The sequence below is a fragment of the Scyliorhinus torazame genome, chromosome 14 (genome assembly GCF_047496885.1).
Source record: "Scyliorhinus torazame isolate Kashiwa2021f chromosome 14, sScyTor2.1, whole genome shotgun sequence".
Classification (NCBI taxonomy): Eukaryota; Metazoa; Chordata; class Chondrichthyes; order Carcharhiniformes; family Scyliorhinidae; genus Scyliorhinus; species Scyliorhinus torazame.
Genome location: NC_092720.1, coordinates 23,352,354 through 23,368,629, shown reverse-complemented (window position 1 = coordinate 23,368,629; position 16,276 = coordinate 23,352,354).

Here is a 16,276-nt window from a genome sequence, read left to right as displayed (position 1 = left end):
TACTTTAGATGGGTCCGTTTTTGTACAATGTGTGCAGGAGGGTTTCCTGACACAGTATGTAGATAGGCCAATGAGCGGCAAGGCCATATTGGATTTGGTACTGGGTAATGAACCAGGACAGGTGTTAGATTGGGAGGTAGGTGAGCACTTTGGTGATAGTGACCACAATTCAATTACGTTTACTTTAGCGATGGAAAGGGGTAGGTGTATACCGCAGGGCAAGAGTTATATCTGGGGGAAAGGAAATTATGATGCAATGAGGCAAGACTTAGGATGCATTGGATGGGGAGGGAAACTGCAGGGGATGGGCACAATTGAAATGTGGAGCTTGTTTAAGAAACAGCTACTGCGTGTCCTTGATAAGTCTGTACCTGTCAGGCAGGGAGGAAGTGGTCGAGCGAGGGAACCGTAGGTAACTAAAGTAGTTGAATCACTTGTCAAGAGGAAGAAGGAGGCTTATGTAAAGATGAGACGTGAAGGTTCAGTTAGGGCGCTCGCGAGTTCCAAGTTAGCTTGGAAGGACCTAAAGAGAGAGCTAAGAAGAGCCAGGAGGGGACATGAGAAGCCTTTGGCAGATAGGATCAAGGATAACCCTAAAGCTTTCGAGAGATATGTCAGGAATAAACTAATGATTAGGGTAAGAGTAGGGCCAGTCAAGGACAGTAGTGGGAAGTTGTGTGTGGAGTGCGAGGAGATAGGAGAGGTGCTAAATGAATATTTTTCGTCAGTATTCACACAGGAAAAATACATTGTTGTCGAGGAGAATACTGAGATACAGGCTACTAGACTAGAAGGGCTTGAGGTTCATAAGGAGGAGGTGTTAGCAATTCTGGAAAGTGTGAAAATAGATAAGTCACTTGGGCCAGATGGGATTTATCCTAGGATTCTCTGGGAAGCTAGGGAGGAGATTGCTGATCCTTTGGCTTTGATCTTTATGTCATCATTGTCTACAGGAATAGTGCCAGAAGACTGGAGGATAGCAAATGTTGTCCCCTTGTTCAAGAAGGGGAGTAGAGACAACCCCGGTAACTATAGACCAGTGAGTCTTACTTCTGTTGTGGGCACAGTCTTGGAAAGGTTTATAAGAGATAGGATGGATAATCACCTGGAAAGGAATAATTTGATTAGAGATAGTCAACACGGTTTTGTGAAGGGTAGGTCGTGCCTCCCAAACATTATTGAGCTCTTTGAAAAGGTGACCAAACAGGTGGACGAGGGTAAAGCAGTTGATGTGGCGTATATGGATTTCAGTAAAGCGTTTGATAAGGATCCCCATGGTAGGCTATTGCAGAAAATACGGAGGCATGGAATTCAGGGTAATTTAGCAGTTTGGATCGGAAATTGGCTAGCTGGAAGAAGACAAAGGGTGGTGGTTGATGGGAAATGTTCAGCCTGGAGTCCAGTTACTAGTGGTGTACCACAAGGATCTGTTTTGGGGCCACTGCTGTTTGTCATTTTTATAAATCACCTGGAGGAGGGCGTAGAAGGATGGGTGAGTAAATTTGCAGATGACACTAAAGTCGGTGGAGTTGTGGACAGTGCGGACGGATGTTACAAGTTACAGAGGGACATAGATAAGCTGCAGCGCTGGGCTGAGAGGTGGCAAATGGAGTTTAATGCAGAAAGGTGTGAGGTGATTCATTTTGGAAGGAATAACAGGAAGACAGAGTACTGCGCTAATGGTAAGATTCTTGGTAGTATGGATGAGCAAAGAGATCTCGGTGTCCATGTACATAGATCCCTGAAAGTTGCCACCCAGGTTGAGAGGGTTGTTAAGAAGGCATACGGTGTGTTAGCTTTTATTGGTAGAGAGATTGAGTTTCGGAGCCATGAGGTCATGTTGCAGCTGTACAAAACTCTGGTGCGGCCGCATTTGGACTATTGCGTGCAATTCTGGTCGCCGCATTATAGGAAGGATGTGGAAGCATTGGAAAGGGTGCAGTGGAGATTTACCAGGATGTTGCCTGGTATGGAGGGAAGATCTTATGAGAGAAGGCTGAGGGATTTGAGGCTGTTTTCGTTAGAGTGAAGAAGGTTAAGAGGTGACTTAATTGAGGCATACAAGATGATCAGAGGATTAGATAGAGTGGATAGTGAGAGCCTTTTTCCTCGGACGGTGATGTCTAGCATGAGGGGACATTTCTTTAAAATGAGGGGAGATAGATATAGGGCAGATGTCAGAGGTAGGTTCTTTACTCAGAGTAGTAAGGGCGCGGAATGCCCTGCCTGCAACAATAGTGGACTCGCCAACATTAAGGGCATTTAAATGGTCATTGGATAAACATGTGGATGATAAGGGAATAGTGTAGATGGGCTTCAGAGTGGTTTCACAGGTCGGTGCAACATCGAGGGCCGAAGGGCCTGTACTGCGCTGTAATGTTTTATGTTCTATGTATACTTGAAGAAAATCCAAGTTCTATTCCCAAAGGATCCTCCTCCGCCTGTAAGAATCCAAGGCCCCTCTCTGTTCTTGCTCTTCTGCCATCACCACCAAAAACTCACTGCTCCCATTGATCATGAATTGTTACCCTGAGCATCGGGCCCTTACCTGGGCTTTGGACGACGATGTACGTTTCCATGGGGGATCAGGATATTGAACTTGACGGTCAGCCATGATTCTAATGAATGGCGGAGCAGAATCGAAGGGCCAAATGGCCTCCTCCTGCTTCTATTTTATATGCATGTTTCTATGTATGTAGGAGAGCAAGGGTAACCACCCCTTGAGCTCTCAATGTACGTTCAAGGCAGAAAAGGGTTCAAAATCACAGAAGGTAGGGCGAAAGGATCCACCTCCAGGTTTCCATGTTTAACAAAATATGCCTTAATCCTGTGAACTATTAAATGTGGAGTAGAGACATTATTTGGAATAGTGAATAGAATCAGAAGATGAGCTTTTAGCCCTGTGAATAGAGTAAAACTAGTGCCAACAAGTATATGGTATTCTGGGATTGATTAATAGGGGCACAGGAGCAAGGAGTTTATGCTGAACTTATACAAGACACTAGTTAGATCTCAGCTGGAATATTGTCTACAGTTTTGGGTACAACGCTGTAGGGAGAATGTGAACGCATTGGAGAGAGTGCAGAAGAATGGTTCCAGGGATAAGAAACGTTAGTTATGAGGGTAGATTGGAGAGGTTAGGACTGTTCACCTCAAGAGTGATGCTCAAAATCATGAGATGGCTAGACAGAGTAGATAGGAAAACCCATGCTCAGAAAAGGAGGTGGAACCAGAGGGCACAGAATTAATGTGATTTGAAAAAGGAACAAATGTGATGCGAGAAGAAACCTTTTCACACAGTGAGTGGTTCTGGTGTGGGATGCACTGACTGGAAGTGTGGTGGAGGTGGGTTCAATTGAGGAATTGAAGGGGGCATCAGATGATTGTTTCTTCATAACCCTAACAATACCGCGATTCTGTGTCGGTGAATCAGTAATAAAGCCTGAAGATGACAAAGGAATGGAAGAAAGTTTCAGGGGTAAAAATAGACATTGCCATGGAGGTGGCATTCGTATGTTTTGAAACGGTAATGCTGAGGGTATGAAAGCTTAGCTCAGAATCACTCTGAGGCGTAGACAAGATGGGCCTGTTTCTGTGTTACACAAGACCTTGACTATTTAGCTCAGACTGGCACCATGGCCAGGGTGTGGAATGGAAGTTCTGCTGAGGACAGTTTTATTTACAATATTTGGAAATTCATACCTATTGAGCTATAATCAAATTTTGCAATTTGATGTTAATTGCATCAATATTAATTTCATGAGAAAAGGTTAAATTAAGAATTACAAGACAAAAGGTAGGAAGCAAAATATATGTTTTACAAATTTAAGTATGCACTATGAGGACGGCACGTGGCACAGTGGTTAGCATTGCTACCTGTGGTGCTGAGGACCAGGGTTCGAATCCCGGCCCTGGGTCACTGTCTGTGTGGAGTTTGCACATTCTCCCGTGTCTGGGTCACTGTCTGTGTGGAGTTTGCACATTCTCCCCGTGTCTGCGTGGGTTTCGCCCCCACAACCCAAAGAAGTGCAGGGTAGGTGGATTGGTCATGCTAAATTGCCCCTTCATTGGAAAAAAATAATTGAGTGCTCTGAATCCTTTGGATTTCGGCGGCAGCGGTGCGCAGGGGCCTTCTTGGAGGTGAGTAGCGACTTTAAAACCACTTACCTTTACAGGAGCAGCCCTTTGGATTTCGGCGGCAGCGGTGCGCAGGGGCCTTCTTGGAGGTGAGTAGCGACTTTAAAACCACTTACCTTTACAGGAGCAGCCCTTTGGATTTCGGCGGCAGCGGTGCGCAGGGGCCTTCTTGGAGGTGAGTAGCGACTTTAAAACCACTTACCTTTACAGGAGCAGCCCTTTGGATTTCGGCGGCAGCGGTGCGCAGGGGCCTTCTTGGAGGTGAGTAGCGACTTTAAAACCACTTACCTTTACAGGAGCAGCCCTTTGGATTTCGGCGGCAGCGGTGCGCAGGGGCCTTCTGGGAGGTGAGTAGCGACTTTAAAACCACTTACCTTTACAGGAGCAGCCCTTTGGATTTCGGCGGCAGCGGTGCGCAGGGGCCTTCTTGGAGGTGAGTAGCGACTTTAAAACCACTTACCTTTACAGGAGCAGCCCTTTGGATTTCGGCGGGAACCGGAAGTTCGACCTCTGGCAAGTCCCCCCCCCCCAACCAATAAATTCTGGTGGAGAGGAAACCCGAGACACTACACGTGTAGTGTCTCCCACCCACCCTCCTCCTCTAACCTAATAATAAGACCCATTGGTGTAAGGTAAGTGCCATATTATATTATTGTATTATTAGCATTGTGCAGGTCAAGGATTGGAGGTGGAGGAGCAGTCTCTGTCAGCGAGAGAACCTGAGAACATCTCAGAAGGTAAGCAAGTGATTTTTACTTTTATACCTTTTTTCAAATTGTGTGTGTCGGGGGGAAACTGAAGTGACATCACAGAAAAGCTGTGACCTGAGTGGCTGGTTGGGATTCTAACCTAAATTTTTTTTTTGAGTATTTGGGAACTAATTAAACATAATAACTTAATTATAATTTAGAGGATATCTAAGCCAGAGATCGGAGAATATTATAGTTAGCTATCGCATTTCTATTAGAAATCTAGTGCTAGGAAACAGATAGTTGACAGTAACTTTGCAATTTAAAAAAAAAGTATTTAAAAAAAAAAAAGACAAATTTTAATTTTAATTAATTGACGCAATGTCAGTTAGAGGGGTGCTGTGCTCTGACTGTGAGATGTGGCAGGTCCGGGAGGCTTCCAGCGTCCCGGATGGCTTCATCTGCAGAAAGTGCACCCAACTGCAGCTCCTCACAGACCGCATGGTTCGGTTGGAGCAGCAATTGGATGCACTTAGGAGCATGCAGGTGGCGGAAAGCGTCATAGATCGCAGTTATGTAAATGTGGTCACACCCAAGGTGCAGGCAGAGAAATGGGTGACCACCAGAAAGGGCAGGCAGTCAGTGCAGGAATCCCCTGTGGTTGTCCCCCTCTCGAACAGATATACCCCTTTGGATACTGTCGGGGGGGATAGCCTATCAGGGGAAAACAGCAGCAGCCAGAGCAGTGGCACCACGGCTGGCTCTGATGTTCAGAAGGGAGGGTCAAAGCGCAGAAGAGTAATAGTAATAGGGGACTCTATAGCCAGGGGCACAGATAGGCGCTTCTGTGGACGTGAAAGAGACTCCAGGATGGTATGTTGCCTCCCTGGTGCCAGGGTCCAGGATGTCTCCGAATGGGTAGAGGGAATCCTGAAGGGGGAGGGCAAACAGGCAGAGGTCGTTGTACATAGTGGTACTAACGACATAGGCAGGAAGGGGAATGAGGTCCTGCAGCAGGAGTTCAGGGAGCTAGGCAGAAAGTTAAAAGACAGGACCTCGAGGGTTGTAATCTCGGGATTACTCCCTGTGCCATGTGCCAGTGAGGCTAGAAATAGGAAGATAGAGCAGACAAACACGTGGCTAAACAGCTGGTGTAGGAGGGAGGGTTTCTGTTATCTGGACCACTGGGAGCTCTTCCGGGGCAGGTGTGACCTGTATAAGATGGACGGGTTGCATCTAAACCGGAGAGGCATAAATATCCTGGCCGCGAGGTTTGCTAATGTCACACGGGAGGGTTTAAACTAGTATGGCAGGGGGGTGGGCACGGGAGCAATAGGTCAGAAGGTGAGAGCATTGAGGGAGAACTAGGGAATAGGGACAGTGTGGCTCTGAGGCAGAGCAGACGGGGAGAAGTTGCTGAACACAGCGGGTCTGGTGGCCTGAAGTGCATATGTTTTAATGCAAGGAGCATTACGGGTAAGGCAGATGAACTTAGAGCTTGGATTACTACTTGGAACTATGATGTTGTTGCCATTACAGAGACCTGGTTGAGGGAAGGGCAGGATTGGCAGCTAAACGTTCCAGGATTTAGATGTTTCAGGCGGGATAGAGGGGGATGTAAAAGGGGAGGCGGAGTTGCGCTACTTGTTCGGGAGAGTATCACAGCTATACAGCGAGAGGACACCTCAGAGGGCAGTGAGGCTATATGGGTAGAGATCAGGAATAAGAAGGGTGCAGTCACAATGTTGGGGGTATACTACAGGCCTCCCAACAGCCAGCGGGAGATAGAGGAGCAGATAGGTAGACAGATTTTGGAAAAGAGTAAAAACAACAGGGTTGTGGTGATGGGAGACTTCAACTTCCCCAATATTGACTGGGACTCACTTAGTGCCAGGGGCTTAGACGTGGCAGAGTTTGTAAGGAGCATCCAGGAGGGCTTCTTAAAACAATATGTAAACAGTCCCACTAGGGAAGGGGCGGTACTGGACCTGGTATTGGGGAATGAGCCCGGCCAGGTGGTAGATGTGTCAGTAGGGGAGCATTTCGGTAACAGTGACCACAATTCAGTAAGTTTTAAAGTACTGGTGGACAAGGATAAGAGTGGTCCGAGGATGAATGTGCTAAATTGGGGGAAGGCTAATTATAACAATATTAGGCGGGAACTGAAGAACATAGATTGGGGGCGGATGTTTGAGGGCAAATCAACATCTGACATGTGGGAGGCTTTCAAGTGTCAGTTGAAAGGAATACAGGACAGGCATGTTCCTGTGAGGAAGAAAGATAAATACGGCAATTTTCGGGAACCTTGGATGACGAGTGATATTGTAGGCCTCGTCAAAAAGAAAAAGGAGGCATTTGTCAGGGCTAAAAGGCTGGGAACAGACGAAGCCTGTGTGGCATATAAGGAAAGTAGGAAGGAACTTAAGCAAGGAGTCAGGAGGGCTAGAAGGGGTCATGAAAAGTCATTGGCAAATAGGGTTAAGGAAAATCCCAAGGCTTTTTACACGTACATAAAAAGCAAGAGGGTAGCCAGGGAAAGGGTTGGCCCACTGAAGGATAGGCAAGGGAATCTATGTGTGGAGCCAGAGGAAATGGGCGAGGTACTAAATGAATACTTTGCATCAGTATTCACCAAAGAGAAGGAATTGGTAGATGTTGAGTCTGGAGAAGGGGGTGTAGATAGCCTGGGTCACATTGTGATCCAAAAAGACGAGGTGTTGGGTGTCTTAAAAAATATTAAGGTAGATAAGTCCCCAGGGCCGGATGGGATCTACCCCAGAATACTGAAGGAGGCTGGAGAGGAAATTGCTGAGGCCTTGACAGAAATCTTTGGATCCTCGCTGTCTTCAGGGGATGTCCCGGAGGACTGGAGAATAGCCAATGTTGTTCCTCTGTTTAAGAAGGGTGGCAGGGATAACCCCGGGAACTACAGGCCGGTGAGCCTTACTTCAGTGGTAGGGAAATTACTGGAGAGAATTCTTCGAGACAGGATCTACTCCCATTTGGAAGCAAATGGACGTATTAGTGAGAGGCAGCACCGTTTTGTGAAGGGGAGGTCGTGTCTCACTAACTTGATAGAGTTTTTCGAGGAGGTCACTAAGATGATTGATGCAGGTAGGGCAGTAGATGTTGTCTATATGGACTTCAGTAAGGCCTTTGACAAGGTCCCTCATGGTAGACTAGTACAAAAGGTGAAGTCACACGGGATCAGGGGTGAACTGGCAAGGTGGATACAGAACTGGCTAGGCCATAGAAGGCAGAGGGTAGCAATGGAGGGATGCTTTTCTAATTGGAGGGCTGTGACCAGTGGTGTTCCACAGGGATCAGTGCTGGGACCTTTGCTCTTTGTAGTATATATAAATGATTTGGAGGAAAATGTAACTGGTCTGATTAGTAAGTTTGCAGACGACACAAAGGTTGGTGGAATTGCGGATAGCGATGAGGACTGTCTGAGGATACAGCAGGATTTAGATTGTCTGGAGACTTGGGCGGAGAGATGGCAGATGGAGTTTAACCTGGACAAATGTGAGGTAATGCATTTTGGAAGGGCTAATGCAGGTAGGGAATATACAGTGAATGGTAGAACCCTCAAGAGTATTGAAAGTCAAAGAGATCTAGGAGTACAGGTCCACAGATCACTGAAAGGGGCTACACAGGTGGAGAAGGTAGTCAAGAAGGCATACGGCATGCTTGCCTTCATTGGCCGGGGCATTGAGTATAAGAATTGGCAAGTCATGTTGCAGCTGTATAGAACCTTAGTTAGGCCACACATAGAGTATAGTGTTCAATTCTGGTCGCCACACTACCAGAAGGATGTGGAGGCTTTAGAGAGGGTGCAGAAGAGATTTACCAGAATGTTGCCTGGTATGGAGGGCATAAGCTATGAGGAGCGATTGAATAAACTCGGTTTGTTCTCACTGGAACGAAGGAGGTTGAGGGGCGACCTGATAGAGGTATACAAAATTATGAGGGGCATAGACAGAGTGGATAGTCAGAGGCTTTTCCCCAGGGTAGAGGGGTCAATTACTAGGGGGCATAGGTTTAAGGTGAGAGGGGCAAAGTTTAGAGTAGATGTACGAGGCAAGTTTTTTACGCAGAGGGTAGTGGGTGCCTGGAACTCACTACCGGAGGAGGTAGTGGAAGCAGGGACGATAGGGACATTTAAGGGGCATCTTGACAAATATATGAATAGGATGGGAATAGAAGGATACGGACCCAGGAAGTGTAGAAGATTGTAGTTTAGTCGGGCAGTATGGTCGGCACGGGCTTGGAGGGCCGAAGGGCCTGTTCCTGTGCTGTACATTTCTTTGTTCTTTGTTCTTTGAATTTTGTTTTTAAGTATGCACGATGAAAAGGAGAAATCAAAAGACCAAATAAGGAAGTTAAAACAACCTATGGAACATAAACAGCAATGCAAAGTACAATAAATCAAATATAATGCCCACAGAAAGGTCACCCGGGGGCCAATTGAATTCAAAAGATAGAGGAGCGTGACAAAATTGGACATTCCCGACTTCAAGAAGAGGGAACAAAGGTTTTTGTTGGCAATGCATCCAGTCAGCATTGTGTTAAAGATCGGACTTTTCTAAGGTTGAGAAAAGTGCCACAGTGGAACAGGATTTGCTTAATATGTCAGCTCTGATCTTCGTGCTTGTCATCAAGACCAGGGAGAAGGTCACAAGAGCAGTTCTGCTTTATTTCCCGTGTACAATACTTCTTTTCTCCCTTTATTCTTTCATGTAATGTTGCCCTCAATGGCAAGATCAAACTTTTGTTGCCCAAACCTTATTGCCCTTAACCTGAATGGTGTGCTCAGCCATTTCAGAGGTCAGTTCAGAGTCAACCACATTGCTGTGGCTTTGGAGTCACATGAAGGCCAAGCTCAGTAAGGAGTGTCCCATCTCGAAAGGGCACTGGTGAACCAGATGATGGTTTCGTGGTCACTACTGCGGAGACAAGTTTTCATTCCTGATTTATTTTTATTTATAGATTTCAATTCCACCAGCTGCCGTGGTGGGTTTTGAACCCTTAGCACTTATTTGTATTCAATTTCAACTGTCATGGTCTGTCTACTTGTATATTCTATGCATTTTGATATGGGCTCTCTTTACTTCACATTATCAATCCCTCCATGCTCTATTAAGTTTGAACTGACTGGTTTGTACAAAGTTTCTGAATCCATTAATGCAAATATAATTAAAGGATAGCCAGGGTTCCAATCATAATCATATAAAAGCAAAATGCCATGGATGCTGGAAATCTGGATGATAAAGAGAAAATGGCAGATAAGCTCAAGGGGACAAATCAAGAAAACAAAAGGCAAAAAGGGGGCAGTCAAGACGGAGGGGAATCTTCATATTCTTAAACTGTTGAACTCGATGTTAAGTCCGGAAGGCTGTAATGTTTCTAATCGGACAATGAGATGCTGCTCCTGCAGTATGCATTGGGCTTTACTGGAACATTGCAGCAGGCCAAGCATTGGACATGTGGAGATGCGAACAAGGGGCTAAGTTAAAATGGCAAGCAGCAGGAAGGTTAAGGTCCTGCTTGTGGACGGAGCGAAGGTCTTTCGCAAAATGGTCACCCAGTCTGGTTTTAATTTCCCCAATGTGGAGGAAATCACATTGGCAGCAGCGAATACAGCAGACCAAATTGAAGGAGGTGCAAGTGAAAGATGTGTTTGAGCCATTGGAGAGTGAGGAGGGAGGAGCTAAAGGGGCAGATGTTGCACCTTCTGGGATTACAAGGGAAGGTGCCGTGGGTAGGGAATGAAGGTTGGGGGCAATGGAGGAGTGGGCCAGGGTGTCACGGAAGGAGGGGTCCATGTGGGGTGCTGACAGGGGGGTTGAGGGGAAGATGTGTTTTATGGTGACATCATGCTGGAGTTGGTGGGAATGACGGAGGATAATCCTTTGAACGGGGAGCTGGTGGGGTGAAAAGTGCATTCAAGAGGTACCTTGTCATGGTTCTCAGAGGGAGGGAAAGGGGTGAGGAAAGAGGTGCGGGAGATGGGTCAGATGCGGTTGAGTGCCCTGTTAACCACCATGGGAGGAATCCTCGGTTGAGAAAATAGGCAGATATGTAGGAAGCTCTGTTTGAAAGTGGCATCATCGGAACAGATGTGGTTGGGGTGGAGTAACTAGGAGAATGGGATGGAGACTTCACAAGAAGTGGGATGTGAGGAGCTGTAGCCAATGTAGAATCATAGAACTCCTACGGTGCAGGAGGAGGCCATTCGGCCCTTGAGTCTGCACTGACCCGAGTCATCCCGGCCCATCGAGTCTGCACTGAGGGAGCTGTGGAAGTGGGCGGGATAGTAATGAATATTGGTGGTCAGTCTATTACTGGAAATGGAGACAGAGAGGTCAAGGAAGGGAAGTAAAGTGGTCGGAGATGGACCATGTGAGGTAAGAGAGGTGTGGAAATTGGAAGCAAAATTGATACATTTTTCCAGGTCCAGACGAGAGCATTAAGTGGCATCAATGTCACGGAACAAATTGCAAAAACGGACCTCAGAAAAACTGGAACAAGGAGAGTTCCACATACCCCACTAAAAGACTGGGACCCGCACAGGTACACATAGCCACACCTTTAATTTCCAGGCAATAAGATAAGTGAAAAGGGAAATTGTTGAGCTAGAGTAGTGCTAGATGGGAATTGTTTGGCCTCTGTTCAAGAAAGAATCAAAGAGCTCTGACACCTCCTGGTGGGGGATGGAATAGGGAAGGATTGGATGTTTATACTGAAGAGGAGGTGGTTAGGGCCGGGGAACTGGAAACTGTTGATGTCACATAGAGAATTGCGGATAGACTGGACAAGGAGAGAGAACATGGAGTAAAGATAGGAAGAAATGAGTTCTATGGGGCAGGAACAGGCTGGTTTGATGGATCTATCAGGGCAGTCCTATTTGTGGGTTTTGGAATTGGTGGACATGTGCTATCCGGGATAGGGGGACTATGAGGTTGGAGGTTGTGGAGGGAAGATCACTGGGGGATTTGAAGCAAGTGTTTTTTATTCCAATCATAATCCATTGTGTGCACCACCTAGTATTTCCCCCCCCCACCTCAATGTTGCAGTATACACTGCTTCCTGCTCCACAGCCTGTTTCCTGTCCATTCTTGTTGCAACAGAGTATTTCAAAATTATTTAATTGTCCTGAGGTCATGAAAGATGGCCAGGATTCACCGTCCCGGGACTCCCGGATTGCGTTCCCCGATAAGACGGAGAATCGGGCATCAGGGCTAAATTGGGATTGGAGCTGGGTGCCGACCCGAATGCAATACTCTGCCCCCCCCCCCCCCCCCCCACCGCCCCCTCTGGCGGTGGGATCAAGAACCACACCGCACACCAACGGGAGCATGGAAATGAATGCAAATAGGTCTCAATGATCCATCTGCATCTATTCAACGAACCCAGTGGCCTCTGCTCCGGCCTCCCACGATTCTCTGCTCCCTGCAGCTGAGAATCACTTGGGGCGAATCACCAGCATGGTCCAGGCATCGTGGACCTTGCGGTGGGCCAGGACAATGCTGGTAGAGACCATCCGAGCCTGTCCAAGCCCATCCGAGGCCCCCCCACCCCCGCAACAATGCACTGCCTGCCCACGGATCCTCTACCAGATTCCCCCTCCCCCCGCTACACCCACACACCCTCCTTACGGGGACCCCTGGAATAGGGGTACCCCCACAGGGACCCTTGGAATGGGGACCCCTCAGGGACCCCTGTATTAGGACTACAGCCCACAAGGACCCACAGACTAAAGGAACCCCCTCCACAGACCCCCACCACACATAGATGCTCCCCACACATACCCCCACCCCCAGAAAAGGGATCCCTGTCTGGAAGTTGGAGAGCAGCCAGACAGGGGCAGTTGGAAGCATTATACCTGTAACACTTACCTTGCAGCTCTATGTGTCCATTCCTCGAAAGAGAGCTTTCCTCTCTTTGATGTGGTCAATGTTTACACACATGGGGGTCTCACCCCTTAAGCCAATGAATCTTTAATGGATATGAATAGATGTTTACAAACATGGGAATCGTGAAGGCACAGGGGCCTGAATGTTGTGCCACCGGCGGGTGTGTTTCCCGCAGTGAGGGACATGTAAAATAAGGTGGGTGCTCATCTCACCACCTTCCTGCCCATCCCTGAGTTCACCCCCATAATACGAGCAGGTGCCGAAACCATGGTTTCTGAAGAATTACTCTTGTGGAAACCTGGGTCTGACTCATCACTGTGAACAATGATCTTCCAGCAAGCCTCACATGATGAAGAAAAGCTAATCAGACCAAACAGCTAAAGTTCCTCTGTGGGCTAATGCCATTCCACACGAGGTCAAGGGGTGGTTAGGAATTTTCGTTTAGGCCTACAATTTACTGCCAGGATTTAAAATTGCAACAGGATTGGTTCACCATTATAGAAGCCGCCCAATTATCATTTCCACTGAAATCAATGGAAATGTCAACAACAGGGAGGCAGTGATGTGGGTTTTCAGGAGCATTCTAAAGAAATAGAGGGAAGCAGGGATGGGCTGCTTGACGGAGAGAATTTCACAGCTTCAGCAACTGATGACACAGCTACCAATGGTAGAACAAAGCCAACCAGGAATGTTGAAGAGTGTGGAATTGGAGGATTGCAGAGAGCTCAGATGGCCATAGAGCTGGAGCTGGTTACATAGACAGAGAGGGGCAGGCCCAAGGATTTGAACACAAGTTGTGGTTGTGCTGGGTTCCCAATTATTGACAACAAGGACTTGTGACAGACAATGTTTTACTCACTAAGTGAGCTGCTACCCTGTGCTTGTGCTCTGTCCTCGCTGTCGAGGGCAAGACAAAGATGTGCATCATGTTTTTGCATCGCGCCCCCCCCCAAACAAGCATGTCACCGATGATGATTTGGCAGGTTGGCCTGCAAAGAGTTGCTCCATACACCGCTAGAAGATCTCGCTGCCAATGGAGATCCCAGTGGTAATACAAAAAAACAACATCTGCCTACCGGAGACATGAATGTGATTAGTTTAGAAGATTCTTCATCCAACGTATTACGATCCTGGACCTAGCCAACAATGGTTAGGTTACTGGGCAGACGTCTCAATATTTTATTTCAATTTTGTAAGACTGTGAGGAAAGGATACCTCACTCCAGGAGTGATTTCATGCAAAATAGGGATATGGTATATTAACACAAACTTTATTACTAACACAGTATTAAAATATCTTTAACATCACACTAGAAATAGCTTATAATTACCCCTTAAACAATGCTAATCAATACAGTGACACAATAACCCTTAACTGCTACCTTTACTTCCACTCAAACAACAAGACTATCTTAGATTACAATCCACTTCTAAATACAGTTAGCAGACTCAGGGTTACTTGCTGTATAGAGATGTCTTTTGAAATTCTTTGAAAAGATAGACCTGTATCCTGTTAGACAATGCACAATCTCTGGCTGTATTTCTTCAGAAACTTCTCAGCTTGCCTTCCCGACACAAACTAAACCTGAACCTCAACACCTGACTGAACAAAGAACAAAACAGCACAGGAACAGGCCCTTCCGCCCTCCAATCTTGGACCGGTTGATTGCTTTAACCCCTGGCTCCTCCCATTAACTGCATCAACTCACTAAACTGACCACAATTTCTCCAATTGACTACTCCGCAGGGGACCCTCCTAATAGAAACATAAATACATCAGCCCAAACGTTTACAATGTTTTAATTGCATCTTTGGCTCCTAAAAAGCCTAGCTGCCTTGCAAACCAGGATTTTTGACACCATGACTGCAGCAGTCACACACTAACCCAGGCCTTTAACCCTTACCACGCCAAATACATACAATACAATATTTCTGAAATTTCTGCATTCATCACTAATGGGATCTGCCAGAACCCACGTTTTGAATCCAGGATGCTGAAAACATTAACATTTGACATGTCTACGATCACCTGTTCCACTGTCTACAGAGGGTGGTTCAGTCCGAGCACTGCCAAACCCACTCACCCACTCCTAATTACCCCTGAGAAGATGATGGTGGGTCATTTCTTGAACCACTGTAGACTGTGTGGTGAAAGCACTCTTGATGTTTCCAGTAGTTCCAAGATTTTGAGCCACTCAGAATGAAATAGTGAAAGGTGTATGTCAAGATGCTGTGTGACGTTGAGAAGATCTTGGGGAAGGTGACTGTAAAGCTCCGATGGTAATCCTATAAATGCACTGGAAAGTAAGTCTTGACTTCTTCGACTCCAAGTTTATTGTGTTCCGTCATCACTTCTCCACAACCAAACAGTGCCACCTGTATCCCCTTTATACACTGGTGCAGTCTACGAAACAGTAAGTGCAATCTATGTAACAATTAAACCCCAAGTTGCAACTTAAGTATTAAGGAACATTAACTCTTTCCTAGCAATGACGATCCCAACTCTGCCCTTCTGCCCTTCCTTTAATAATTGGTGGAGCCTGTGAATCTGGGAGGTGCTGACAATGACGCCTTGGCAAGTTCTTGCATTCATTCCTGCGGATATTTGACAGGACACCCAAAATGTGCCATTGAGGAAGGGAGTGAATGATCCTATGTTATTTTTTTAACAAATAAGCTTATCATGCCTCCTGTCACTCCCACGGACGCAAAGTCAACACATTATAACAGCTTAAAAGGCCTCACAAAGAAATTATCTTGTTTTAGGGGTGATTGCCTGTAATATGACAGATGGACGTCCAATGAGTTGATTAATTAATAACAGTTTATTGAAGTAATGACTATATGGAGAGAGTGAGTTGAAAGGCTGCCATGTTCCAAGACCAATAAACTCTTAACTGAGTGGGAAAACTGAGCTCCGCCTCAAGTGTTCATGTGCTCTGACCCCATTGGCTGATGGGGGTCACATGACACTCGGGGGACATCTCCCCTTAAAGGGGCAAGCTGACACAGGGTCGAGGTGAGGGAGGGACATGGCAACAATAGAAAGACTGCAGGATCTCTTATTTTCTAATAAGGGACCCGCGGGCTCCGGTGGTAGTTTGAGATTGAGTTTATTGCAAAACTTGATGAGTACATTTTCAATTACAGACAAAAGAAACAAAAAGCCCTGCAAGACAAAAGAAAGAGGACAATGGAAAGAGAACAAAGAAGAGAGAGGGCACCACGAGCTTTTTACCTGCACGTTCTGATATTACCCCCGCTCTCTGACCCTAATTGGCTTACAAGTTTGGAATTGTGACTCCTGAATGGTGCTCCAGACCAGCACTCACCCTGGTATCTAATTTACTGGCTGTGCACATTTTCAGTCCAGACCCGGAAAGTCTGGTGTAACATTTCACTTTTATCACCGGCAAATTGCAAATGTATAATCTGACCTTGACTCAGAGCAATACAAGCTTGTATTTCACCTACAAACTTGGTTTTAATATTTCCTCACAAAGACCTGACATGGTTGATTGGGGGTTAAATCAAA